General features: G+C 41.0%; 1 pseudogene; it reads left to right on the top strand.

The window, feature by feature from the left end:
* Positions 1-19115: 19115 nt before the first annotated feature.
* LOC147450707 (uncharacterized) overlaps positions 19116-26917 on the top strand; it is a 245791-nt pseudogene continuing 237989 nt past the window's right edge.

The raw sequence follows: 26917 nt of genomic DNA, 5'->3' as shown, positions 1-26917 counted from the left end.
TTCATGTGTTCTTTCCACATGGTGAAGTTGCTGGCATTGACTTGCATATGAAATACCCTCCTTTTCTGAAGAAGAAGCCATCACTGACAAGAGGGTTTGAGAGGTCTACTACTATGGCAAGAATCTGCAAGAATTTGGACAGAGTAACCTTTGTATCGCGAGTAAAATCTCAACCAAAATAGGCTCAAAGGTGCCAACAATGAAAGTCACGACTCGTGGGAAGGAAATCCGACAGAGTCACCTTTGTATGAGGAGTCAAAACTCAGCTCAAAATATGCATAAATGCATCAGATGCACTAATTGGGCATCAAAAAAATGACACTTTCACTACCATTGTGATTGGCAACTCGGAGTCAAAAGTATATGAAGCCACCCAGATACATATCCTACGGCGAGGGTACCGAAAGTGGGGAACTCCAGCTACTTGTATCACCAAAGGTGTCTCAACATTCAAGCACACCCCAACTCAAAGAAAATCTCACGATATTGACTCTCCAAAGGTTAATGTAGACACAAATGGACTAGCCACAGTCTCAGAAAGGGCTCTTCTGGTCAGAGTCTCAAAAACGGTCGAGAAAAACTGCCAAACTAGCCAAAAATTGGCTCCACACGTAGTACAGTGGGCAGTGTCTACAACTCAATGCACATGAGTAAACCGCACTCAAATAGTTTTCAAGAACTGCAACATGCAATAAAAGTGATCCATGCGGGGATATCTGCTCTCAAAAGAGCTCAATAGCACTAGGTGTGCTCACACAAAAATGCATCTGTCAACGCATTTGTTTGCAGAGAAACTACTGTCAAAATGATTGCCAAATCACCTGTGAAAGCATTGTGCCAGGTTATCTAGAGAATTTGTGTGTAAACCGGCTGCAAAACCCCACATAACCTGCAATCTATGTATGGGTGCCACTATGCACCGATTTTCATCCCTGAGAAAAAAAGCGCTAGTCGAATAGCCACCAAAGGTGTCATAGCCAAAAAATGTTCCGTAGAGCGCGATCCATGCTCTTGATGCGAATGTCGGGTGTCACTCCTCTATGGTGGAGGTACCTCACCCATGTGTGTGGCAAGGACAATTGTGGATTGCGAGGAAAAGTCGTCCGTATGAAACCGGGTCCAATGACAAAAATCCACCTATAATGGGAGTAATGTCAAGCCGATACCAAAACATGAGAGTCAGTGTCAAAACCGCTCTAATTGCCAATGTGGATGTTGGCTCCGGTCGCCGAATGAGAGTGGCTAGCCAAATAGCGGTAGATGCACCGAGGTCGAGGCCATCAATGCTCGAAGCCACTATCCGTGTGCACTCTCTCTCTATCAATGCCTGAGAATGGAGATGCCCATACATCCAATCACTCTCTCTTACTCTGTTGTCTTGAGCTCAGTCTCTCTACTCGTGATGTTTGTGTGTGAGCGGGTTTGAGAAGTTGAGATTGTCAAACACAAGCTTGAAATAAAAAAAGAGACTGATCTTTCTCACTCACACAAGCTCAAAGTCCATTCTGTCTCTCTATCCTCTCTCTTCACACTCTCTCTTTGAATCTCTCATGATCCAATATGTATGAGCAGGGATCAAAAGTCGAGGGGGGTGAACCCACCCTTGCACACAAGATTTTTAGAGGCAAAGTTTTTTTTAAAATAGATTTCACTATCAAATTCCTATTATTTTCCAGACTATTGATTGCAGGCTCTAACAACTTGCTATGCCCCAATTCCCTGTGCATTTTACTGCTTTTGTCAAACTGCTTTGCTCAAGCCTTGCTTGGTGTGTCATTGTGTGTGTGTGTGTGTGGCTTTACCTTGCTTGGTGTAGTGCTGCCCCTCTTCTACTAAGTTTGGTTCTTCTTTGCCTGGTTTACTGCTCGATTTTTCTGGTTGCTCTCGCTAGCAAATAGTGTGTGTGTGTTTGTGTGTGTGTGTGTTTAAGAGATGTAGGAGGGACTCTTTATTTTCCATGAGGTTGTAGAGGTGATTAACATTTTGACAAATAGATGTATGCCATGTGTGCAACAATGGTCGGTGTGTAAGAGATGTGTAAGAGTGGCCAAAGGATGCACCTTTTTCCCCAAAAAGGAGGTGGAAAATTTTATGATTTTCGGCCTTCCATAACTCCCACATATTATCTCCAATTTGACCGAAGATCATAGATCTGCATTCGATGCGTCAAGTTCTTTCCATAGATATGCTACATGATTTGGTTTTACCCGCTTGATTTAAAATTCCATTTTGGGGGAACTTTGAATTCAATTAAACTAGCCGTTTTGTCTGCTTGAATTCAAAAGTTGTCCTTTGATTGCATTCTTGATACTAAGGTTTGACTTCCTTAAACTACCAAATAAAGAGGCCCTCCTAGACCCCATTCTCTTCCTAATGTCAAGTCGATCCGCTACCTTGCAATTGATGGGTGTGTGTGTTAGTGTGTGAGCAACACCACCACAATCTTTGACTTTCTTGGTTCCTTGTTTCCCCTATCAAGACTGCAGGCTACCCCAATTCGTTCAATGTCAAACCTCACAAGGTAGCACACCATGTTGAACCTCTGTCTTGATGGAAAGCAAGTGTGAGAGTGTGTTTGTGTGAGAGAGCACCACACACATGCCCGGGTGACTTCTCTTCATGATGTTGCCTTGGCTTGCTACGTGCACACTGAGTGTTTTTTGTCTCTCCGAGTATTGCTATGGCTACTTACTAAGCCTCAAGATTCAATGCTCTTGATTTATCCTTGCACTCGAGACTCTGTAGTGTTCATGATGCTCAATTTCCCCAATTTTCTTATGGCCTGACTGTCGATCTTGATGTTGCTCCCCATAATTCCTATTCTCTGCCAACGTTGCAGCTTTTGTGGCTGTCAATTGAAACTACCCAATGCTTCTTCTCAAGCTTCCAATTTTGTTTCTCAATGCTCTGAGCTTATCCCAAGCTTACTCAAGCATTGAATTTGCTTCTGCCAGCTTGCTCAAACCTCAGCCTGATTCTCAAGATTGACCTTGTATTGAGAGAGGGAGAGAGAGAGAGAGAGAGAGAGAGAGAGAGAGAGAGAGAGTTCTCTCACACATGCTTCCTCCCTTGAATCCACTATCTACAGATATTCCTTGAGAATCCTCAAGGTTCTTAAAGCCCAAGAGAGGATGTGTGCACTGACGGGGCTCTAAGATGCATCGGATCTACTCCAATCCAATTCCATCGTGCAAGATCTACCACTACCAAGATCGTGCCAAACTTCATTGCTTTTGTCTTGCCATCGAGACACCTTTGTGCATGCGTAACCACCAAGCCGTAGCTTTGATACCAATTGTGGGGATTGTCCTAGCAGAGTATGCGTGTGAGGAATGCATGCAAGAGACAAGAGAAGAGAAGTGGGGAAGGGGATGAAGCACAGACAGGGAGATGGGTTCGTGGAGAGAAAAGTGAGAGAGAGTCAACCCTCTCACTTTCTCTCCCTATATTGATTACGGAAAAATAAGAGTAAGGGTGGTTTTCCACGGTAGAATGAGAGCTGGCCTCTTTAGATAGCTATACCAGAGTTCAGAGCTATTGAATATTTAGGCAATTCAGTTAGTAAGGATTGTAATTAAGTATTGGACTGAAACAAAGAACTGAATGGAATGGGAGACACAAACTGGAAGATTAGTATTATAGATTAAGATCAGTAGTACAAAGATAATCAGTTCAGTGTACAACAGGCTTAAGCTTAGATGAAGTCTGAGGATTGATTACAGGAGTAAGCGATTATAGAGTTGAAAGCCAAAAGCTTATGAAGCTAAAAGTCTAGAAGCAAAAGCTTGTAAGCCAAAAGTACAAAAAGCCCAAAAATCTAACCCTTGAATACAATGTATTGACTCCTATTTATAGGCTTACATAGTTACTGCAGTAATTGTTGTAATTAGTGTCAAAAGTAATTATTGCCAGTGTAGCTGTTCCATTGGTCAGCCTTTTAAGGAGAAGTTCCTACTGGTGGGATTGTCCTTGACTTCTACATCCTTTCCTCCTTTCTTAAATTTTGGTATAACCAAAAAAAAAATCCTGCTGGTGGGATTGTCCTTGACTTCTACATCCTTTCCTCCTTTCTTGAATTTTTGGTATAACCAAAAAAAAAATCTGATTGAAAAAAAATCCAGCACCTGATTTTGATTTGTTGTTTTGAGAGCACCAGTCTGGTTTTCTGAGTTGACAAATGTTCCTCATGATAGTACTCTTTTGGTATTTTCAGCTTTATGCCGTACTTCATGCTTGTTGAGTGCTTGACACCCATACAATTAATATTCCAAGGGTACCCAACCAATGAGATTCCAATGCCTACTGGATAGCTGGGAAAATCCACCATCTAATTCTGAGATGGAACCACTCAGTATCCTTCCAGTGAACCCATTTCATCTTGCCCTTCTTCTACTTTGGTGTCTCAGAAGTCCCATTGCCAGCATTGTCCTTCTAAATAAGTTTGTAAATGGCCTCCTACTCAAGCTGATCCTGCCTTTTTGTGGTTATCTCAAATTCATAAGGCACGAGGGTGTTGTAAGTTTTGGTGTAGGGATCATATAAACTGCATTTGCCCTTAGTGAGTTGACCTTAGTCATGACAATGCGAGACTGTGTGAATCCATCCCTATGGGAGTGGCTGATTCGTCTTCAGTCACACAGGCTTTGAAGAGAATCTCTGCCATTTCTTTGTATTGTGGTCTAGTCCTGGTTTGGCAATGATATCCTTTTTAGGAATCTTGGAGGACTCCACAATCAGTTGAAGTAACTGATTTGTAATCTTTGTTAATCTACGGAGATGAACCTTCCATTGAATTAACCGAGGTTGAATCTTTGCATTTCTCTCTAAGATCCATGACAATGTCCATTTTGAGGGCATCATTGACAAATGATTTCCATGCTTTCCATTCCATAGTGGCTCGCTCATACCAGTCACACGGAGTTCATCAGTGATGTTGAGATAAGTGAGCCAATCTACTAGTTCCGAATGTTGAGGATACAAGGCCGGGAAGAATCTTGGCAGTTCCACCTCCGTGGCAGGTAAAGCATACAGGAGCATTATAGAATCACGTACAAACTCCAAAAAATTGAGAATAGTTTGGTTCTCCTATTGCATCATTTTCCTAGTAATTCAAACTAGCTGAAAAAGTTTTTGAAGAGAAGTTGCTTGTTCTCCTACTAACATTTGGATTCAAGGTCCTTTACTATTGGTAGACTGATTTTCAATGATGGCCTGCACACTCTGATCCAAGAAACCTCTGGAAATCTACATTTGAAGCAAGAGTTATGTTAATTAAATCCTCACCTCCTTCATATATCTATACGTAAGTCTGTGTCCTAGCACCAAATCTAGTTCAATAGCTATGGAGTGGCGATTTGTAGTAGATTGTCTCTGCCAATGTGAATTGACTGTCATATCATCAGAAGTCAATGCCCACTGAGGTACCCTTTTCAATAATTGAATACTGCTGGGATGAACAGGTAGTTGGCATAGCTCTTGATCATGAAAAGCAGGAGACTTCCAATGATGAACCATATCCCTGCCTCCTACATACAGCCTTTGGAAGCATTCCAAATCAAAGATAAGTGTGTCATACTCAAAATATTGTCTAGTAATATGAACTCATTGATGCCTTAATCTCTTATTTAGTGTGATGAGCTGACAGATTCTATTTTCAGCAACTTTGTCTGTAGCTCCTTAATTGTTTGAGTTGACTGATTCTCAGTAATAGCATGCTTGAGAGACTGTTCAGCCATTTTCTACTAAAGTTCCTGAATTTGATGTTGACTGCTTTCCAATTTTTCTTTCATCCTAGCCACTTCTTCACTGGAATTTGATGCATCCATCATTTGTCCTAAAGAATGGACAATAATATTCCATGATTCTTGGATGATCGCCGAGTAGCCATCAACTATTGTAGCTGAATTAAGTTCAGCTGGCTCATAAACCATGACTGGATCCATGTATGATAATGTTGCAAAATTTGGTTTTTGAAGTACCAATCTGCCTTTGAGGGGGTTATTCTACAACTGTTGCCAAAATCCTTTTTGACCACTAATAAAGTCAGTTCACTGAAAGGAGATTTGGTGACCGGGTTGGCAAGTGCTTTGCCCTTTCCTTTGCTAGTATCAGTTGCCACCTATTTAGTTCTTGTTATCCATTCAATTGTTTCTTCTTGCTGGATTTTTTTAGTGTTGAAAATTGTTTGAGTCTACTCTTTGGACATTGATGAAGTCTGGTCTTCAGAAGATTTTTTTGTGGGCAGGGGATGGACTTGACTCTCAAGTTTGTTCAGTAGATCAGTACTCTTTTGTAGCAGAATCCTGGGTTTCTTTGAACTACTGGCCTCAACCTCTTAGCTTGTGCAGCCTTCCTCTTCTACATAGTGATGGCCAGTTGATTACTTGGATCCTCTTCATCTGAAGATAACTCAACATTGTTAGTTATTGGAATAGGCTTAGGAATTCAAGCCAATTTTACCTGGGGAAAGGCTTCAGGAGAAGTAGCCGAGTGCAAAAATCACCAGTCATATGAAGCTTTGAATACACTCTGTGACTTCAGCTTAGTAGTCTGCTGTAAGATGTTGTGAGATAAAACTTGGCATGGATTGATTTTGGCTTTATCATCCAATCTTTTTGCAAGCAACATTGCAAAAATACAAAGCTTTGAATACACTCTGTGACTTCAGCTTGGTAGTCTGCTGTAAGATGTTGTGAGATAGAATTTGGCATGGATTGATTTTTGCTTTATCATCCAGTCTTTTTGCCAGCAACATTGCAAACAGTTTCTCTGACACTATTGTCAGATTTGTTTTTAGACTGACAGCTTCTACAATAAACCTATAGATTGACCAGTCCAACTACTACTGGAATCCCTTGCCCACTAGAATTCCTTTTCTTTCTAGCTGCTTCATCTTCCTTAAGAACCAGACTGATTTGGTCTGCAAATGTTGTGCTGGGATTTTTCTCGTTGGGCAATCTGAAGGCATAAGCAATATCTTTAGGTATCATTGCTATTTTGATTTTGTTCACAGTGGCACTCCCTTCATGAGCACCAAAAGAATCAATAACCTGTCTAATAACGGCTTCATCAAAATCAAACTTCGTAGACTATACTACCACATGTAGATCCCATAACTATAACAACAATTATGCCTGCTCATTAAACACATATTTGTGTATCTTCCTGTGTGGAATGAGTGGTAGGGAGGCCTGAATAGAAGAAATGACTGTTGCAATATCATCCACTGTGTCTTACATCTTCTGTGATATTTTCTTGGGACCCATACACTACGAGTACTGCAAAGTTGTAGAGGAAGAAGACTTACTTGTGTATGCTAACCCGCAACGAGGTGTATCAGGTAGTGTCAATTAGGGACAAGCATAATCTCTTGACTAGGAGGTTTCAGGTTGGAGCAAAGAGTTCTTGGAGCTTGGAAATGGCAAGTGCGTGACAACAGATAGTCGTTGTACATGAGACTTCTGAGGAAGAGTGCCCACACGCCTCACTATTATACGTATACATGCCATAAAAGCTCCACTACTTACCACTCCTAGAATTATGTGCATCGGTGGCAATGTGGCACACATGCATTGTCCAATTTATTCCATAATCTCTTTAATGATTAACACATTCATTCCTATTGGCCCTTTTTCCCATTAAAAAATTATACTGATTCTAAAACTCCATTGGCTCTATCACTGGCACTGGTTTATCATACCGAGACTTTACTTGTTCTGATACTGGGTTGACATGGAAAAGCTTTAGAATAGCCGGGTCTGACAATCCATAGTCATCAGCACCTGGAATACCAATATCATCACCTTTGGAGGTCTCCTTGTCATTAGAATAATATAACTAGATCTTAGTCCCATTATAAACACCTGGCAGCAGTAATCCAGATAAGTCTCTCACCCTCACTGTGCCATTTGAAATACCCAATCAACTTCAAATGAACGATCCCAAGCTATCTTCAAATTCGGTTTCTTAGGGCCCAATTTGGATTGATATAGCAAAACTAAGCCACCCTTCTGAAACTCACTAACCTTTATCCTTCTTTCATGCCAGTTCTTTCTGTGTTGCTAAACGATCTCATGTTCCAGCATGGCTCTTTGTCGTAACTCATCGATCTACAATAAGTCTTTGTCTAAGTTTATGATTAAAATCAAATCCGTATTCAACTGCCATTCTGATACTGGAAATTACAAATTCAATAAGCACTACAGCTTCAGTACCATACATCATTATGAAAGGTGTCATTCTAGTGGTGACTTTATAAGATGTGCCCAGTCTTCAAACTTTTTGAATTCTCTACCACATGCAAAAATACCTCGTTCCCTTCCGTAAAGGTAACTTGTCAACGTTTTTGATCAGCGTACTTATTATTTTGATCTTGGGCTTACAAACATTTTGACAAGACAATTTCAACATATCCATATGGTCTTGGATAAAATCCTTGACTTATTGGAGTTTTTCAGCTGCCAACCCCACCATAACTGGTGACCTAGGTTGAAAACCGTACATTAGTATGAAAGGATTGAATCCCGTCATTACATGCTTAGCACTGTTGTAAGAAAACTCAAGAATAGGTAGATACTCTTTCTAGTATGATTGATTCTTGCTAACGGTGGGATGGGTCTCTAACCTCGCTCCTATTTTATTGCAGATAACAAGAACCACGAACATAATTGTCAAGCCATGGGACGAAGCTGACTTGACTAGTACATATAGGATACAAGAGGGTGTCAATCTCTTGGAAAACAACATAAAACTTTCATCTAACACAAGCTACACTCTAATGACCTAAGTCATCAAAGGCCAGTCACTAATCGACAAACAAAACATGACCGTTACAACATACAAACGACATCCGAATGTTACAAAAATTCTAGGACAAGTATATTATAAGACCTAAGCACACATGCTCATGGTCTCAAATCTCACTTTTGATGAAGTGCAAAAAACACCATTATTAATAGTAGTGATATTTTGACCTAGTGGATTCTGACTCCGAATGCATCTAAATGATGTCCCAATACCCTATCTATGCTTACTTTGTGATTTGCTAGATTAAACTCTTACATATGATGAAGTTAGACCACAGATTGGCGACGCCAAAAGCTACAAGTTTCCATGATATGTTCACATCAATGCATAGAGCTTTTACCTGTGGTTGCAACGCAACAGACGTCACTGCAATGTGATAACCGACAAGGGAGTAGGAAGCATGATAAGGATAGAAGTGGGCGTTGTTAGCTCACGCTATGTATTTCTTATTCAAAACTTTACAAAGTTGGCTTTTATACCTTAGCCAAGGTTTAGAATATGGAGCACCCAAGACCTTTGAGACTTCAACACTTACTGAATTTGTAACCTAGACACATTAATTGACATGTTCTTTACATCTTGGAACTCCCATTGATCCCGTAACACATTAAAACTATTACAATGGCTTGAAATAAATTGGAAATTTACAATACATTAACATTTTGGGAAAATGTGAAAAATGTGTAAATCCTATCTTTATCGCTTCTTCATGTTGATCTTCGATGTGCAACTATAAGTATCGGGCCTTTAAAAGATTTTGTTAACTGACGTCGATCCAATTAACATTCCCCCCTTCCAATTTTAGTGCAAGTACTCGCGCACTACTGAAAAGTGTACGTGGAGCCTGTGGAAGGTTTTTGATGGGCTGATTGTCTTCATTTGTCATTGAATTTGTTGATTATGTTCAATTTGTTGCAGCATCTTCATTGGGCCAAAGTTGTTTCTAATGTGAGAGATAATGTCACATTTGTCCAGTGTGGCAGCATAACAACGAAGCCTTGTTTACTTAGTAAGAGAATATAAAAGAGAAGTAGTATGATGAGAATCTAAATTAGGGGCTTCTACCTGGATGATCAAAGGGAAAAAACCCAATGGTAAAAAAGTGCCTTTAGGATAAGCGCATTATGAAGTACCAATTGGCATGGGAAGTATTAATAAAGTACTGAAGGGATTATTTGCTAATATATAATAAAATAAGAGGACAACAAATATATGAAGGTAGCATCATGTAACATTGGTTTGCACGTTGTAGTCCACTCAAGGTGCACAAGTGGAAGCAAAAAAAAGAGTATCTAATGCATATATCCGATGATGGGACATCCTATATGCATACATAGAAATACATGGGAAACAATATGTTCTACAAGAAAGATTTTGAGGGGTTCTTCAAGAAGATGGTGTAGCTATAAAAGCACATGACATGGCTTTGCAAGCTGACACCCCTTTATGAATGGTTTTTGTTCTCGAGGATATGTGCTCTCATCTTACTGTGCGTTGTGCGTGAGTGTTGGAATCTACGACACTCCACCAATTGTAAGTTAATAGACTTTGACACTTATGCCAATCTCATCCAGCATGAGTGACATGACTTAAATATGTTGAAATCTTCTAGCTTTAGTGTAAGCCTAATAACTATGACTCTTAGCACAGAGTTTATTGTGACTTGAAGCTTCAGAACTATGACTATACCAAAGAGTGTTTTTTGCACCCTGGCGACTTGACTTTTTACATTCTTGTGCTTCCTACAAACATTTCTTAAGGTAAAAGTAAGCTTGATTCGTCAAAAAGAGTATTAGCAAAGGACCAAGTTGGCATTGAAGGTTTCTTTTGCCATACATGTTTTATCTTCTTCAAATCTACATTCGTGTTGGTTGGATTGTCCTTCTTTGACTGTATTGAAGACTCCAATATTTTTTTGATTTCCCAATTGGGCCTGTTGTAAGGAGTCTTTGAGGTTGTTGTAGGCCTCTGTTGGATGTTGGCATTTGGCTTTTGACTAGGAGCATTGGAAGACTTAGGAATCCAAATCTCTTGATGATCTTTGTATCTCCTTTGTTGACTTTGCTTTACTCTAGGTATTGTTGAGTTCTTGAGATATTCATGCAGGTCTTGTGTAGTTGCACTTGGCTTGAGGTTGACTGGTAGCCAAATCTTTGTATAACCTGTGTAGAATCCTTGTCCAAGAGGGAGATTCTTTGAGATCCATCTTTGTTATATATTTTCTTGAGAGTTGTGGTAGAATTTAGCATCTTTCGATGTTGTTGTGTTGTATACCTATTTCTTAGGTATCCTAGGATATTGTTGAGGTTGATCTCTAGTGAGCCTTCTTTCTTGGGAGGAACTTGACGTTACTTCATATGCCCTTACCTTCAGTTTTGGTACCCAATTCTGTTTGTTACCTCTATAGTACTCTTGTGATGATGTCCATCCTATGTGTTTGTCTTTCTGTGTTGATTTTCTGTCTTTAATTCAAATCGGATCATTGACTTTGACTAAACTTCTCAAAAAAAACACTTGCTTGACTATCTTTTGGTCCCTTGCGTACTTTGGCTGAAATATCTTTGTTGTTCTGAGTGTCTTCCTAGAGGTTTTAGTTGGGTCAGCAGTTGGTTTGAATTTTTGAAAGCCTGACTTGCTAGAAGTATCTGATCCGTGAGGGTTCTTTGATGTAGAATCATATGCTGTCACACCTTTTGTGCTAAGCAATGGAAGGTCCACTTTAGCTTTACCTTTGTACACAAGATTTGTCTTTTATTCTTGTGACTTCTGCAACTCTACATCTAGCATTAATGATACCTATAAATGTTGCTGGCTACCTCTTGAAAAAGAGAGTATCAACATTATATCTTCTCTGTAAGCCTTGTGTTGGTCTAACCACTAATTTCCAAGGATGACATCTACAAGAATTTCTTTTCAAGGCTTTATTTAAAACTTTACCTTCTCTTTATGCTTTTGGATGCTAAGAATAGCAACCATGTCTTCTTGACTTGTATGCATACCTAGGATTGTTTCGCTGTCAATTTGCATGATGTGATCTGGAGGATCCTTTGGATGTTATGTACAATCATATTGCACTCTACTTCTTTATCCAATGAATCATTACATCTGACACTTGCTCCTTTTGTATTGTTGAGAACTATAGCTATTCTAATTGGAAGTTCTATTGAAGATCTTTGTCCTACTTTTGCCATGGTCTTATATTGATCTAGCTTTGTCTCTATGGAGGGTGGCTTGAGACTCTATTTTCCAATTTGACTTTCATTGGTTGATTCATATCGCAATGAGTGATTGATCTTTAGACTTCCTATTGCTTCCTGATTTTTTGCAATTTTGATCTTCTTTATGTCTTGTCTTGGTGGCATTCTCTGCTCAATAGCTTTCGTGGTTGCCCTTTCATTTTTTTGATCTACCCTTGCTATTGCCTTATTTTCTATCTCTTTTGAAGTTTTGTTCGATGGAGATGAATCATCTTCAATAAGATTTTCTTTGATATTAGTCTCCATTTTTACTTTGCTTGAGGAATTTTTGTTGTCGTTCGTGGGTGACCAATTCTGGTCTTCATTCTTTGTTTTCTTTGACGATTAAATCTTCATTAAACTCCGTATCTCTAAGACCTTTTGGACCAATGGCATTCCCAATATGATGTTATCTGGTATATCTTTTACGTTACCACATGAACTTGAGCTATGATGATATGTGGGCCTATTTGAATGGCGGTGGAGGTGATTCCCCAGCATTCTGCTCGTTTGTTTCCAGATATGCTCACAAATTTAGGAGCATCTTCTAATTGTGGTTGACCACATTTTTTTCAAGTGCAAAAAAACATGAGGTTCTTATCAAAATCTAGCTTTACTTTGCTTGAGAGTTTTGTTTTTCTTACCAGCAATGTTGCACGTCACTGTCTCGGGATTTGTGTCTAAATTGACTGCTTTTGCTGTGGCAATGTCCTTGCATTGAACTTTTTCTTTAAGTTCTTTGCTTTGACCATTTTCTTTAATCGATGCTGACTCAATTAAATGTAATATTGTACTTTTTGCTTGCAATTGTTGAGCATTGTCTACCTCCATCTAAGTGACCTTTGATCTTAGAAGATCCACTGTACTTTCTGACAGAATCTGTCTCTTCGAGGGAGATTTTAATGGAGACCATTGTGTAGCTTTTTGGATTTTAGATTTCGTTGAGTTTGACTTGTTTATCACCTGTTCTGGTAGCTTGAGTCTTTGCATCATCTTCAAATAGAATTTGACTTCAAGTTTAGCATCCGTAGGGGCTTGTACAAGGTCATGAACCTATTGATAATCATTGCCATTTGAATCTTGATATGCATATGTGAGCTTGGTCACATGCCATTGTTTGAACATTGTTGGAATTCTCGGCTGTTGACTCTAACTTGTGGAGATCAGCTAAAACTTTTGTCCTTGATGATCTTCATAGAAGAATTTTTCTACAGATTTTAAGGGAGTCTGGGTTAACTGAAAACTTCCAACAACCATATGATCTTCCAATGGTTTTTGCTTTGAAAAGGGCTGTTGGCTAGAAGTTCTAGGGCTTTTAACTGACATTGCAGTTCTTGGTTCATGATCTGAGCTTAATGGATTTGGAGCTCCTCTCTTCCTACGATGATCACTATAGACTGCTCCATTATGAGAGTTTAAAAATATTTAGCTCTGATTTAGTCTCACCTTTTGATATTTTTAAGGCACATTTTGGGTAGCATTGTTGATGTTTGGCATGTGTAAACCTTCTACATAGTTTCCTATGTATCTCCGTGAAACATGACAAATTATTCCCCCAAGTCAAGCTGTAGATAGCATTATCTGTGTCCCGATGTTGTCTATCCTATGGGTCTCCTATTCTATGAGATTTTGTGGTTTCAGGACCCAAGTCATTATAGTTCTTAGACTCTCATCTATATCTATAATTGTTTTAGTCAAAGTATATGCTTGTTTGGTCACAATGTTGAAGCTTGATTTTCGATGGAGGAGAGTTTGGCTTTGAGACGAACCATCCTTTATGATCTATCATTGGACACACTAATCTTTTTTGTACAGTTGTCCTTCTTGGTCCACATAGTGTGCATATGAATTATGTATGCCATACAAAGCTAATATCATTATTTTTTTTGTGTCCCTTAGACTTGTGAATGATCGCACACTTGTGGCAGTGGATGAACCAGGATTCACGTTTCCAATTTGTTCCATGCTTTGCTTGCACAATTATGTCTTTTTGACCTTCTATCATAAATCGGGATTCACGTTTCCAATTTGCTCCATGCTTTGCTTGGCAGTTGATGTGTCCATGTTGTCTTCATTTCTTGGACAATCTTCATGAAAATGTCAATTTTTTCTTCCACAATTTGAGCAATATGCCATGACTGGTGGTATTTTATTTGGTTCTATCATGTCAAGCTCTAGCTGAGAAGTTTCAGCTTCTATACTCGCCAAGTTATCGGCATTTTCTTTTGAAATACCAAGCATCAAACTGTACAATTCTCCATCTTGACCTTTGTACTATCTTTGACTTGGTTCTCCAATTAGACTTGCTTCTATTGGTTGATCTCTTGGATCTTTCGTTATTGGCTCTAGACGTTAGATTTGACCAATATAATCCATGTAACAATGATCCTGATTGCATATGCACCAAACGGATGCTTTGCGGTCTTGTGCAAGTTTTTGGATAACCACTTAGATCCATATTTTACACTTCTATATGCACCTTATTTTTGAGCTTGCAATACCTAGCTCCACTAAAGTTTGTGAACATCTAAGAGTTCTCTAAATTTGGCTTTACTCTGATCAATAGGATCCTAGCTCCTATGATGCTTTTGCTACTCATAAGATACCTATGGCCTTCTAAATATGCATACAAAACCTTATCTCCAATGTAGCCATAGAGCTATAAAATCTGGTCCATTGCACTTCTGTATGTATTGCTACTAGTACTAGTTAGCTTTGATTCTTATGCATTTGAAATCTTGGCTTGACTTGACTCCAAGTCGTCTTGGTCTCTAAGAACGATCTCTTAGCAGATCCTGGTGTTGATTAGCAAAAATACTCCTGCTCGAGTTTGATAGGACTATCTTTGCTAAAGTACTTTTGGTAGTTGATTTCTCTTAGACTCAAAAGAGTTGATTAACTTTAGCTCAAAAGTGTCAGAATTGATTGCAGCCTTTGAAATGATAAAAATCTATTCTTTGAATAGCCTAATCTGCAATCCACCATGATTTGTGTCCTTGTTCGTCCAACTAGAAGCTCAATTTGCAATGCAATTACTTTCACTAGCCAATTTTTGGCATGAACAATCACTTTTAGTTATTCTATGTGCTTTGACTGCATTGCGATTCAACTTCCAAATCTAGGTTAGAACAATGATGTTCTTGGCTAAAACGATTTGTCTATTTTCTTCTCAAAACAACATCAAAACTTGCCTCAAATTGCAAGTTCCATTCGTGAAACTGTTCTAATGGCTTGATTTTACTAAAAATCCATTTTGAACTTCACTATTATATGCTCGATCCCATTTTGAATGTTTTGTTAGTGTGTAGTTTGATGTGTTAGACTAGTATACCAATACCAGTACCAGTACTATGTTTTCAAAGTAGATACTATTGCATAGAGTTCTCATTTGTAAGCATAATAATTTTGTTTTGTAGAATTAAGCTTCTTGCTTTCAAATGCAAATGGGCTTTTTTCCTGCAAAAAAACTACTCCAATAGCACAATTACTAAGCGTCAATTTCTAGCACAAACGGTTTCCCAGTACCAATATAGCAGTACCAGTATTACCAGTTTTCCAATAACAGTACAGGTATTACAAAATTTTCAATACTGGTAGCAATACTAGTAGCAGTACTAATATTATCAAATTCCCAGTATCAGTACCAATATTACCAATATAGGTCCAGTACTAGTAGCAGTACCAATATTACCAACTTCCTAGTACTAGTACTAGTATTACTGGTATAGGTCCAGTACCAGTACCAGTACCTATATTACCAATATAGCCAATACAATAGTACTAGTATTGTATTATTACCAGTACCAGTAGTATCAGTATATGTATGTCCAATACAAGTAGTATCAGTATATGTATGACCAGTACTAGTAGTACCAATATATATATGTCAAGTACTAGTAGTATCAATACCAGTACAGACAATAATCACAATTGTTTACTTATGGAACTTTTTAGCATATTTTTGAACTAAGCCTTTGAGTCAAGTTTCACAAAATTTGAACAAGATTCATCAAGTCAAACTCAATTTCTCAACAATCAGTACATATTTCAGCTTTTAGCATGTTTTTGGTTTGTTTTTTGATCCAAACTCTATGAGCCTTCACAAAAGATGTTTATAATCATGAATAGAGTCTTTCGTATCAACCTTGATCCATTTTGAGCCAAAAGCAAAAAATGCGATTATTTACTTTTGACTTAAAATGAACAATTTTTTCAATACTCAAGTCTTTTTGTGACATGTTTTAAGTCTCTCAGTCAAGTTTCACCAAATTTGAACAATATTTATCAAGTCAAACTAATTTCTTAACAAAGAGTATGGATTTTAGTTTTTATCAAGTTTTTGGTATGTTTTGTGATTCAAACTCTATGAGCTTTCACAAAAAATGTTTGTAATCATGCATAGTCTTTGGTATCAACCTTGATCCATATTGACCCAAAAGCAAAAAATGCAATTATTTACTTTTGACCTAAAATAAACAATTTTTTCAATTTTTTCGATACTCAAATCTTTTTGTCACATGTTTTAAGCCTTTGAGTCAAGTTTCACCAAATTTGAATAAAAATTCTCAAGTCAAAACTCAATTTCTTAACAAACAATATAGATTTTAATTTTTATCAAGTTTTTGGTCTATTTTGTGATTCAAACTCTATGAACCTTCACAAAAGATGTTTGTAATCATGCATAGAGTCTTTGGTATCAACCTTGATTCATTTTGAGCTAAATGTAAATAATCATGATGTCATGCCAAGGGCAAACGCCGGTGGTCAAGGACCAGGCCCAAGGGGCCGACTACGAGTGTGGATAGGGAATGAGGCCCAGAGAGCTATTTAAAGGGAGGTTGAGAGGCTCATCCAAGGCAGTCCCACTAGGGTCCTTTCACTGGTAACAGAGCTAGAGCTATTTTGGGCATGAGGGGTGGAGCCACTTTTGCATGCTCATGCAAAACTAGTGGGCCGTGGAGTTTCTCTCTTACCACAGGTGGGCAAGGTCTCTACACAGGGGAAGGGCCGAAGCCGCAGTGTGGGGATCAACCCTAAGAGGGGAGAAAGGGCGGGATTCGATTGGCACCAAATCACGCACACGCGAGGGGGAGCTACTACGAACCCGTCACTATGGCGAGCGTTATGGAGCACCGCACCGAGCGGGTCACCTTGTTCTCTCTCTCGGCCGCCTGCTGTGAATGCTATTGCCATGTTGAAGTGTTGTTTTTTCACACTTAAGCGCCCAAAGGTCTTTGGCCTTAGGGCAAAGGATATATGTGTTTTTTCACTAAGGGTCAGTGCCCACGGGCTTCTGCAATCGACGATGACATGCATGATTCCATAAAAAGCTTGCATCCACAGATTCAGTAGGGGTCATCGACTCCGGCCTTGTTCAACATGCACACATAGTTCACCAAGGGCAAAGCCACACTATATGGATGTATCGACATTCAACGAGTCATCTCTTCCACGTGCATATCCGCATAAGCAAGGCAAATCCATCATGTTTAGATTGTGGCATATAATTTTGAATGAAGCTATCCATGGTGTCTATGGAGTATGAACCTGTATGCGATCGCCAAGAAGCACGGTGGGAATGGAAAAATGGGAACAACACCCGACACACAATATGTCTGTCTCTCTATAGTCCAGGATAACTTCCACAACCCTAACCACACAGAATCGCACACATAGACACCAAATCGGCAAACGACTATTGGCCCGACTCACACATGATCATCCTCGATTACATATACCCGACCACAAAGAATATATCTCAACCTTTGATCCTTCATAGCACGATAGACTCACATGCAAGTAGTCTCGACACTCTTAGGCATTTGGAGACCGCTAGCATACACTACATTCCCATGGAAAGCGCACACACTTGACAAACGATCAAATCACTCATATAACTGGTGCATAATAATAGAGGAGAGTAGAGAGGAGGAGGATATAAACCTAAGAATAACTAGCAAATACCATGGTATAAAGAGTGATTCAATGGTGGAGCTTTAACTTCCCTTCATGTAGCCAGAGTCGGAGCCTACCAACATGACATCATACTTTTCCTCCTCCTTGTGCTATCATCCACACTCACTTTCCAATTGTCTTTGACTTGTCCATTGATCACGGCACCTCCTTGAATGCAAGGAGTACCAAAAGGCTACCAACCCTTTTGACCTTTAGCAATGCTCTGTCCATCTTCTCAACCTTTGGTAGCTATAAGCTATACCCAAGGTTACACCTGCTTCGTGCTGCAAGAAAAGAGCCACATGCCAAAGGAAGTTGGAGGTCCCTTCTCTTTGCGACAGCCTCTTGGCCCTTCTCCTCCCTCAGGCTCTGCTTTGTGGTGCCACGTCAACCCACCGGCCCTCAATGCAATGGCTCCCAGGTGGCGCCGTCCCGTGCATGTAATTCCAGGCTTCTCAAGAATTTCCGTCCTCTGCAGTGCCGCCCATGGCGACTGCCTCCATGCAATTCATTCCTTTTTTTAGCCTTTTTGCGAACTTTAGCTTCTGGTTTTTGAAAAACAAAAAACTCCAGCTTGGTCTTGTTTCCCACGTCTCAGTATGACTTCAGCTGTCGACAATTAAAAACTCCCATACCCTTGATTGTGTTCGATTGTCGATGCCCAAAATTCGGCACCCCCCAATTCCTTTCTCCACATGCCTACGACTGCGAGCCTCCATCGCATCATAACACACTTCATCGAAGTCGTCATAGTGTGGATAGCTAGGATGGTTGCACAAATGAACCATAGCCAATGTCGCATACCATACCGAAAAGAGCACCAACCTTACAAGCGTCGGCAACCTTGCACTGAGTAGAGCTAAAAATCCATGAATGGCCTACCAAATGCCACATTTGACATACACATCCCAGCAGTAGAGTGTCATGCAAACATCTCGATAAAAATCTTATATCATAAACCTCATAGTACCCGTATCCAGTATCTCTAGTCTTTTTTAGAATCTCAGGATATGAACATTTTCTCCTATCACCTGTGATAGCAAAAAACACTTGAAGTTTCGCGTAGTGAGTGCTCCATCTAGGTATACCTGTCTCCTAACTGCATCAAATACCTATAAAATGCCCCTGTCATTTTCCTATAAACTACCATGCCCGGGCTTCTTGCACTTCCATAGGTCGACCATCTTGAGCTGTACCATCATTGCCCAACCCCTCGTTGAGCATTCATGCTCAACCATAGCATTATTTAGATATTATATCAGTGCATAAGAAGAAACTGATAGATACTATGTACAAGAGCTAGATAAATAGCAATAGATGGATAGAGAGAGATTCATTGTCTGTCGTAGCACCCGCCTGGGTCAAATGGAAAGCCATAGGCTCTCCCAAGCATAGTGTAAACTCCACCTGGATCAAAGATATGGCATTGCTCATCGTTATCCATCTGTAAAGCATATGCACACCACCCCTGCTTTGCACCTATAAATTTGTAAGCCCACCATTCGTGTAAAGCTTGATAACACCATCCTTCAAAAAATTGCATGTATGAATCATTTTCCCACCTTAAACAAGTCTGTACACCCTGCACAGCTTCCGCTTCCTGTGTTCCCCAGCCATCGGCTAGAGACTCCTCCATAGCATCACCGTCTTCAAGGAAAACAACCTGCAGCAATTGGCATAGCGGCGCTTGCATAGACACTTCATCTGTAGGTACTTCAAATAGCACTAGAGCACGCACACAACCTCGCATATCTTGTATCCTCGCCATCGCTTTAGCAGTCAAAATCTGCGTCTCGTCATCAACATTGACCACTGGCTCATCGAATCCCCAATCATCTTCATCAAGACATTCTTATTTAGTCAACATGGCCTGGCCATCACAAGGCACGAGAGAGGGTTGCCCAACCCCTTGGTCTTTGCAAACTGGCTCTTCACCTACAACCTGCTGTTCTTCGACCACCTGCTCTTCTTGCACATGGGCTACTACCATATCATCATACACATAAGAGGGCAACTTTACCTTTACCAGCTCAGGCTCATCAGACTCCGTCTCCTCACCATAGGATGTGGACTTATCCGCTCTATCCTCTTCGCTTGTCTCCCAGCTACTCCAGCTTGTATCTTCATCATCATTGGCATCATATACCGACTCCGTATCTGCATCTTCATCCACTCGCTGCTCCACAAAAGCTTGACCATCACCACAGCTTTGGTCACTTTCTTCATTAGCTTTTGAACCCTTGATATCTACAACCTGATTGTATTCTGCTATCTTTTCATGCAAATTTTCCACAAGCACAAGCTTTACCTCTTCAATCCGCATCAGAACCTCCATATCTGCTATCGCTTCCGCACCTGGGTTCATCGCAACATGGAGCTTCTTCTCGTTGACAAGCTCGTCCACCCTCGGCACATGCACATCACGAACTGAAAAGCTCCAAGGAACATAGCCAACAGTAGGCCTTACCTCAACAGGCACTGCACTTTGAACATTTGGAGCCACCGTTGGTCGCGGACCCAAGAATACTTGGCTACCTCCACAACAGGCATATAATCTGCTGGTTTCAACACGCCCAGCTCCAACTTGCGCTTCACCTTTTTTTCTCTTTACTTTTGCCAGATAAACCATGTCTTCATATGTATCGGCACCATCTTCTACTCTTTCTCGTATCCTCGGGTGTAAGCACACCATGAACCTCTCGATCTTGAAAACATCTCCACTTTGGAGTTGGGTAGCAACAGCTAGTTGCTTCCAAATATCTTCAACTTGGTTAGAAACACACTAAAGTCTTCAAACACGTCTTGCTTTAATACCTTCAATTGAGCATCCACTTCTGCAGGTGACAGCCTTCGCTTGAAATCGAGCTCAAATCACCTTCCATGATTGCCGATAAGGAACTTCCCCTCAAACCAAGCTTTGGATTTCCCTCGCATCACCAACAGCACAGCCTTTTCCTTGCCTTCATCGGTCACCATCTGCATCGACAACATCCAGAGATCTACATCTGAGATCCAATCTTCAGCATCTTCTTCACCTAAGGACACCAACTCAAAATCTAGCACTATATTACTGCACCATGCCATCACTTGAGGAATCAGTATATCCTCAGTGGGGGCACCACTGATGGGAAGCGAGAAATGGGAACAACACCCAACACAGAATATGACTACCTCTCTATAGCCCATGAAAGATTCCACACCCCTAACCAAAAAGAATCACACACATAGACACCAAATCGGCAAACGACTATTGGTCCGACTCACACATGATCATTCCCGATTACATATACCCGACCATAAAGCATATATCTCAACCTTTGATCCTTCATAGCACTATACACTCACATGCAAGTAGTCTCGACACCCTCAGGCATTTTGAGACCGCTAGCATACACTACATTCCCGTGGAAAGCGCACACACTTGACACACGATGAAATCACTCATATAACCAGTGCATAATAATACACAAGAGTATAGAGGAGGAGGATATAAACCTAAGAATAACTAGAAAAACCATGGTATAAACAGTGATTCAATGGTGGAGCTTTAACTTCCCTTCATCTAGCTAGAGTCAGACCCTACCAACATGATATCATACTTTTCTTCCTCCTTGTGCTATCATCCACAGTCACTTTCTGATTGTCTTTGACTTTTCCATTGATCACGGCACCTCCTTGAATGCAAGGGGTACCAAGAGGCTACCAACCCTTTTGGCCTTTGGCAATGCTCTGTCCGTCTTCTCAACCTTCGATAGCTGTAGGTTGGACCCAAGCGTCCCCTCTTTTGAGCCAGTGGCGCACATCTTTGGATAGCCCGTGCTCACAGCATGCCCTCGACCATACTCTGCAACGTTCTTTTGCTAGCGGTCATCCCTGATCATTTCCAAGTCGCCATCCCTTCCTTGTTGTGTTCTTCATCTGCATCGTTATAATATTGAACAAGGAACTTTGGGCGGCTTACCATATGGAAAAAAATATATAATTGCTAGACTTCTTACAAGTTGGAATACACACATCTAGTAAGAGTGCAAACTAGCAAGAGTGAGAATACTCCTAGATGCTTCAAGTAGTAATTTAATCACCATATAGAAAGTTGAGTAGCTATATGGTAAAAAAATTGCTAGATTGAGCAAGAATTCTCAACACTTGCTAGTTTAAGATGTGTTATGAAACTAGTAACTCATCTAGCAAGTTCAAGAGTGCGGAACGTCGAAGAGAGGTGCCACGGGAGTGGTTGTGAGTCCATTCTAAATTTTTAATACCACAAATTTTCACAATGCTTAAGATATTCCATCAATTTTTAATAAAAATCCAGTAGAGACATGACAAGCAACTCGCAATAAATTCAAGGTTTTCCATAAAAGCTACTCGACAACATCAATTTTAAATATTGCCTGTTGACAAAATCAAATGCTCACGAGTTATTAAGTCCAAGCATAGCTTTCAAAGATCTCTACACCTTAGAGACTGCACGCACCACAAGCAAGCATGCTAAGCGACAAACAACTCTTAACTTCCCATGGCATCACAAAGGCACAAAAGCAAGACATTGATAAAACAAACAATCAAAAACCCTAGAAACAATGTTGCAGACAAACTTGGCCTCCTTGATCCTAAAATTGCCATTAAGAGTCAAGGATAACCTCTACAAGAAACATGTATCTGTTGAAAAGGTTTACGTCACTTTATAATAAGAGAATGGTGTGCTTGTGTGTGACGAGCCATTGCCATATCCACCCTCCCCTTTTCGACTTCGTCTACTGTAGCTTTTGCCCACCTACACCCAAGATCACCTCATTGGCCCCATGCCCACTTGTGTGCAACTGCAACTGCAACCTTTGCCCTTCTGCTCTGTTGCACCATCGACAACATCCACTACTTGTCCTACTACTTTTCTAGATGCAGATCGACATTTCTTACTGCCTTTCTTACCGTCTCACCTCAGGACAATCAAATCTGCTCCCTGCATAACACCCTCCACCATTGGCCCTCTACTGCCCACGACCATGACAACTCTTCCTTCCTTTTTGAGGCCCCATCCCCATAGTCCATTGTGCCGCTCTACACCACACTATCCTAGCCCCCGACACCGGTTTGCCTTGCACACCCATCGGCTCGGACCGGGCAAGGCCAGTCTTTTTCATTGTTGCCGTTGTTTGCCATGCAGACCCCACTTGCACCGATCCATGCCACCTGCCAACACACTTCAACACCAAAGTCCTCCTTTGTGCTCACCTTCACCTAACCCATACCCAACGCCTTCCTCAAAATTACCTTTGCCTCCAACCCTCAATCCCCATCGGCTTCCCCTCGACACCTTCCGGGTGCCTCTAGCCCACCCCATAGCTCAGCACCTCTAACGTGGAATTCCACCCGCTATGTGTCAGAAAGCCGCCCACGGACTCATACTGCAGCAGTGCTCGCTGCGGCGCCCAGGCCACAAACAAGTCTTTGCCTTGCTTGCTCGAGCGCTGGCGAAACGCGTTGGACAGTCGGCCGGACGCCGGCGTGCCCAACTTGCAGAACCCACAAAAAGCCGCAACCGCTTTTGTCGATGCCCATGGCGATCTCATCGATTTGAGACGTCTCCAGCACGCCCTCGCTATCGAAAGAAACTAGAAGCACGGAGTCTCTCTCCTACTCATCAAGCCATTGCATGATGTGCTCTTCGTCTTTTTCCTGCACCATCAATGTGCTCCCTGCTAATTTCTGCGCCTTGCGATTCTCCCTGCTATTCTTATGCAGATTAATGGCAGCCACGCCAATAAATGTCATCTTCATTCCCGTCGTCTCTATGAATGGCAGTAGTGGCTCCTCCAAGGGCTTGCACGAGTTCACCAGAAAGTGCAGAGCTTTCGCTTGCTCTATCCCTTCCATCAATACATCAAAGTACTTTTGCTTTTGCATCCTCACCTCTGGAGAGTCTCTGATATGCTGAAGAGGCCATGTCGTGCTTGCTGGGCAAATTGAACTTGTCCACAAGCAGCTCTTCCATATCCGCCCCTGCACGCAAGAGTAAAATCGCGAATGAGGGCAGCCCTTCTCTCTCTCTCTCTCTCTCTCTCTCTCCCTCCGCGCACATGAGTACATACACACCTTTGCCGATTCTGTAGGCATGATTTTGCAAAAAAGACAGCGCGTTGGTCGTGAGGAGAAGAGATAACTGAACAAAATTCTTGTCGGAAACCTTGCGCACCCACTTCCACATGAGGAGTTCGCAAATGATATAGGAAATGGGGAGAGGAGAGTCCTTAGAATCCACAACAATCTTTTCAATTAGCATTTTCTGTCCTTCAAGAGCGGCAAGTTTCTATCGAAAGATCGCATGTCGGGAGCTCATGCTCACATGCTGCTTGTGAGTAAACGCAGGATCAACAGAAGCAGCGTCTAGCGATGGTGAAAGGGCCACAAATCGCAACAGGCCGCCGAAGCCATCCTCTTCTGCCAATAAAGAATAGTAAGAGCTTCTATCGCTGCTGCGTTCATTTTTTGGGCAGAAGCTAAATATTGCGTCATCTGTTGATGCAGCCAATCTTGACACCCCTGTTCTTTGCACATTATGCAAGGCTGCTCCGCTCCACTTGCCCTTCAACTTCCTCCTTGTCCACCTACCTAGTGCCATGAATGCTTTCCCATGCCTTTCGTACTACCACGTGTGCCCAAACCATCATCTATAGGCTTATAAAGTGATGTAAATGCCATCTGCCTGTGATATAAACATCATCTGATGATAACCCTGCGCATGCTTCTATAGGCTTATAAAGTGATGAAAACAACATCTCCCTCGCAAAGTACTTAGTGCCAACAATGCACACACCCATGTGACAAATATCCCCTATGAGCAAATATAGATAGAAAGGTTGCTCACTCTCTTGCGGGCGCACTGGGAGGTATGGAGAAGTATCCCAAGACCTGCAAATTGTGCATAGAAGTCCACTATGGGTGAAACCTAGAAGAAAGCCATGATAACTTAGAGGATGTCCACACAAAGATGACAAAGATCTGGAGACACATTCAAGTGCCATCAAGACGTACTAGACATGAGAGGGTCCATAGCAGATTAAGTGACTCTCTAGGGCTTTCAGTGCTAATTTGCAAAAAGGTAGGGTTGAGAAATGCAATGAGTGTTGGGTCCACCAATTCATAACCCATGGCACACTACACCTGGCTTTAGGCCTTCATCAGCACTTTGGAGTGTTCGCCAATTTGCATAGCACTAAATGACTATTCAATCTCTTCACCAGATCCAATAGACACTTCGTTGCCAACTTGTTGGATTTGTATACGAGCATAAAATCTGTCCATACCTCACCAAAATCCCATACGATAACTAGTTACCAAAAGAATCACCCAAACATGGACTCGAAGCAAAATTGGCATAAATCAAATTAGCACCCTGCTATGGTACTCTTAACTACTAGGCTTCAAGGAACTTAACAGGTGAGGAAATACCTAGTAGCATGTGAAATGTGTTTGCATAAAAAATCCCAGGTTCACTGCAAAAAAAACAAAAGACAAATCTGTGAAATCCAAGGGAGCATGAAAGGACATCACCACTATTGCAACAAAATTGTGCATGACATGGCATAACACAATATTTAAAAAGATAAGGATAGACTTGATTTGCCCAATCACTCTCTGTAGATTGAAACCATTACCTACGTACATTGCTAGCACTTGCAAGTCCGGATCCAGCTGAGAGATGTGATAATATGAGAATGAAACATGGAAATGGAGTCAATTGATTCTCCTTTGAACCATGTACATTCAATTCATCACTACTGTTTGTAGTATATTCAACTCAAAGCTGCTATTGACACCTGCCTGCAAATTCAACATGACCATCACAAGAATTTTCTATGACCAAATCCAATTAGCAAAAGTAAGCCACTTCCATGTTTTGCTCTATATGCCATGCAATGTGAACAAAATTAGTATAGAGAAGATGTATTTTTCCACTCCAAACCTTCACCTACATTGACCTCCACCATCAGTTCCTAGAGCTGCTGGACACAGCCCATATGCAACCAACATTGTTGATCCAAAAGAAGTGCCACCTGTATATCTATTTGAATCATGGGGATTTCTAGTCGACTTGTAGCAAGCCCACACAACACAATTACAGTGTTTGTCTCTATCTCATAATTATTGTTCCCAGAATAAGGTCTAACAGCTGACAAAATCTTCAAAAGTACCATGGCATACCCGTAATAAGGATTCATACATGTTGTTCCTGAATAAAGCTAGGTGCAGACAGAATGGTATGATTAGGTCAAATTCTTAAGAGGCGGCAAGCTCATCTCTCTTGACAAACAGTGCAGCCACTAAAATTAGTGGTAGCAAGACACCTGCTCCACCAAGTTCAAGATCCACATCTCAACCTACTACACCTCCAAAGAGATTTACAACCTCTTCAACACCTGCCTCTTGCCCGGAAAAAAACAACTAGCAGACCTAAAGCTTCTACATCAGCACACCGATGCATCATCCTAAACCACCCACCCCTCAAATAGAGCCACAATCATACTACAGCTCGAATCTGAAACAGCACGCTTACCTTGATAATGATGGCGATGGACAGACGCAGACACTTCGAAGCTCCGAACCGCCAACATCGCGTGGGGGGAAGTGAAATACATTTGAATCTCCCTCCCCATGTTTCTTTTTCTTTCCATCGACATCATCTCTGCTTAGCGCCTTTGCAAAAATCCTCAGGTAATTGTGAATTTTGGGTAGATTTTTTGACTTAAATTTTAATAGCAGTGTTAGAAAAATACCCGGGTCCGGTGTATTTTAACTAAAATCCTAAAATCTTGACTACATTCACATCCTCATGTGAACGGAGGATGCCCATCGTACATTTCGAGACATTTTCAGCCATAGCCAGAAATTGTTTGAAGCACATAAAAACTTCGAACTTC

This window comes from Adiantum capillus-veneris, chromosome 9, assembly GCF_014529385.1.
Source record: "Adiantum capillus-veneris isolate H3 chromosome 9, ASM1452938v2, whole genome shotgun sequence".
NCBI lineage: Eukaryota > Viridiplantae > Streptophyta > Polypodiopsida > Polypodiales > Pteridaceae > Adiantum > Adiantum capillus-veneris.
The sequence above is the reverse complement of the archived record's forward strand: the minus strand, read 5'-3'. Positions and strand labels throughout refer to the sequence as shown.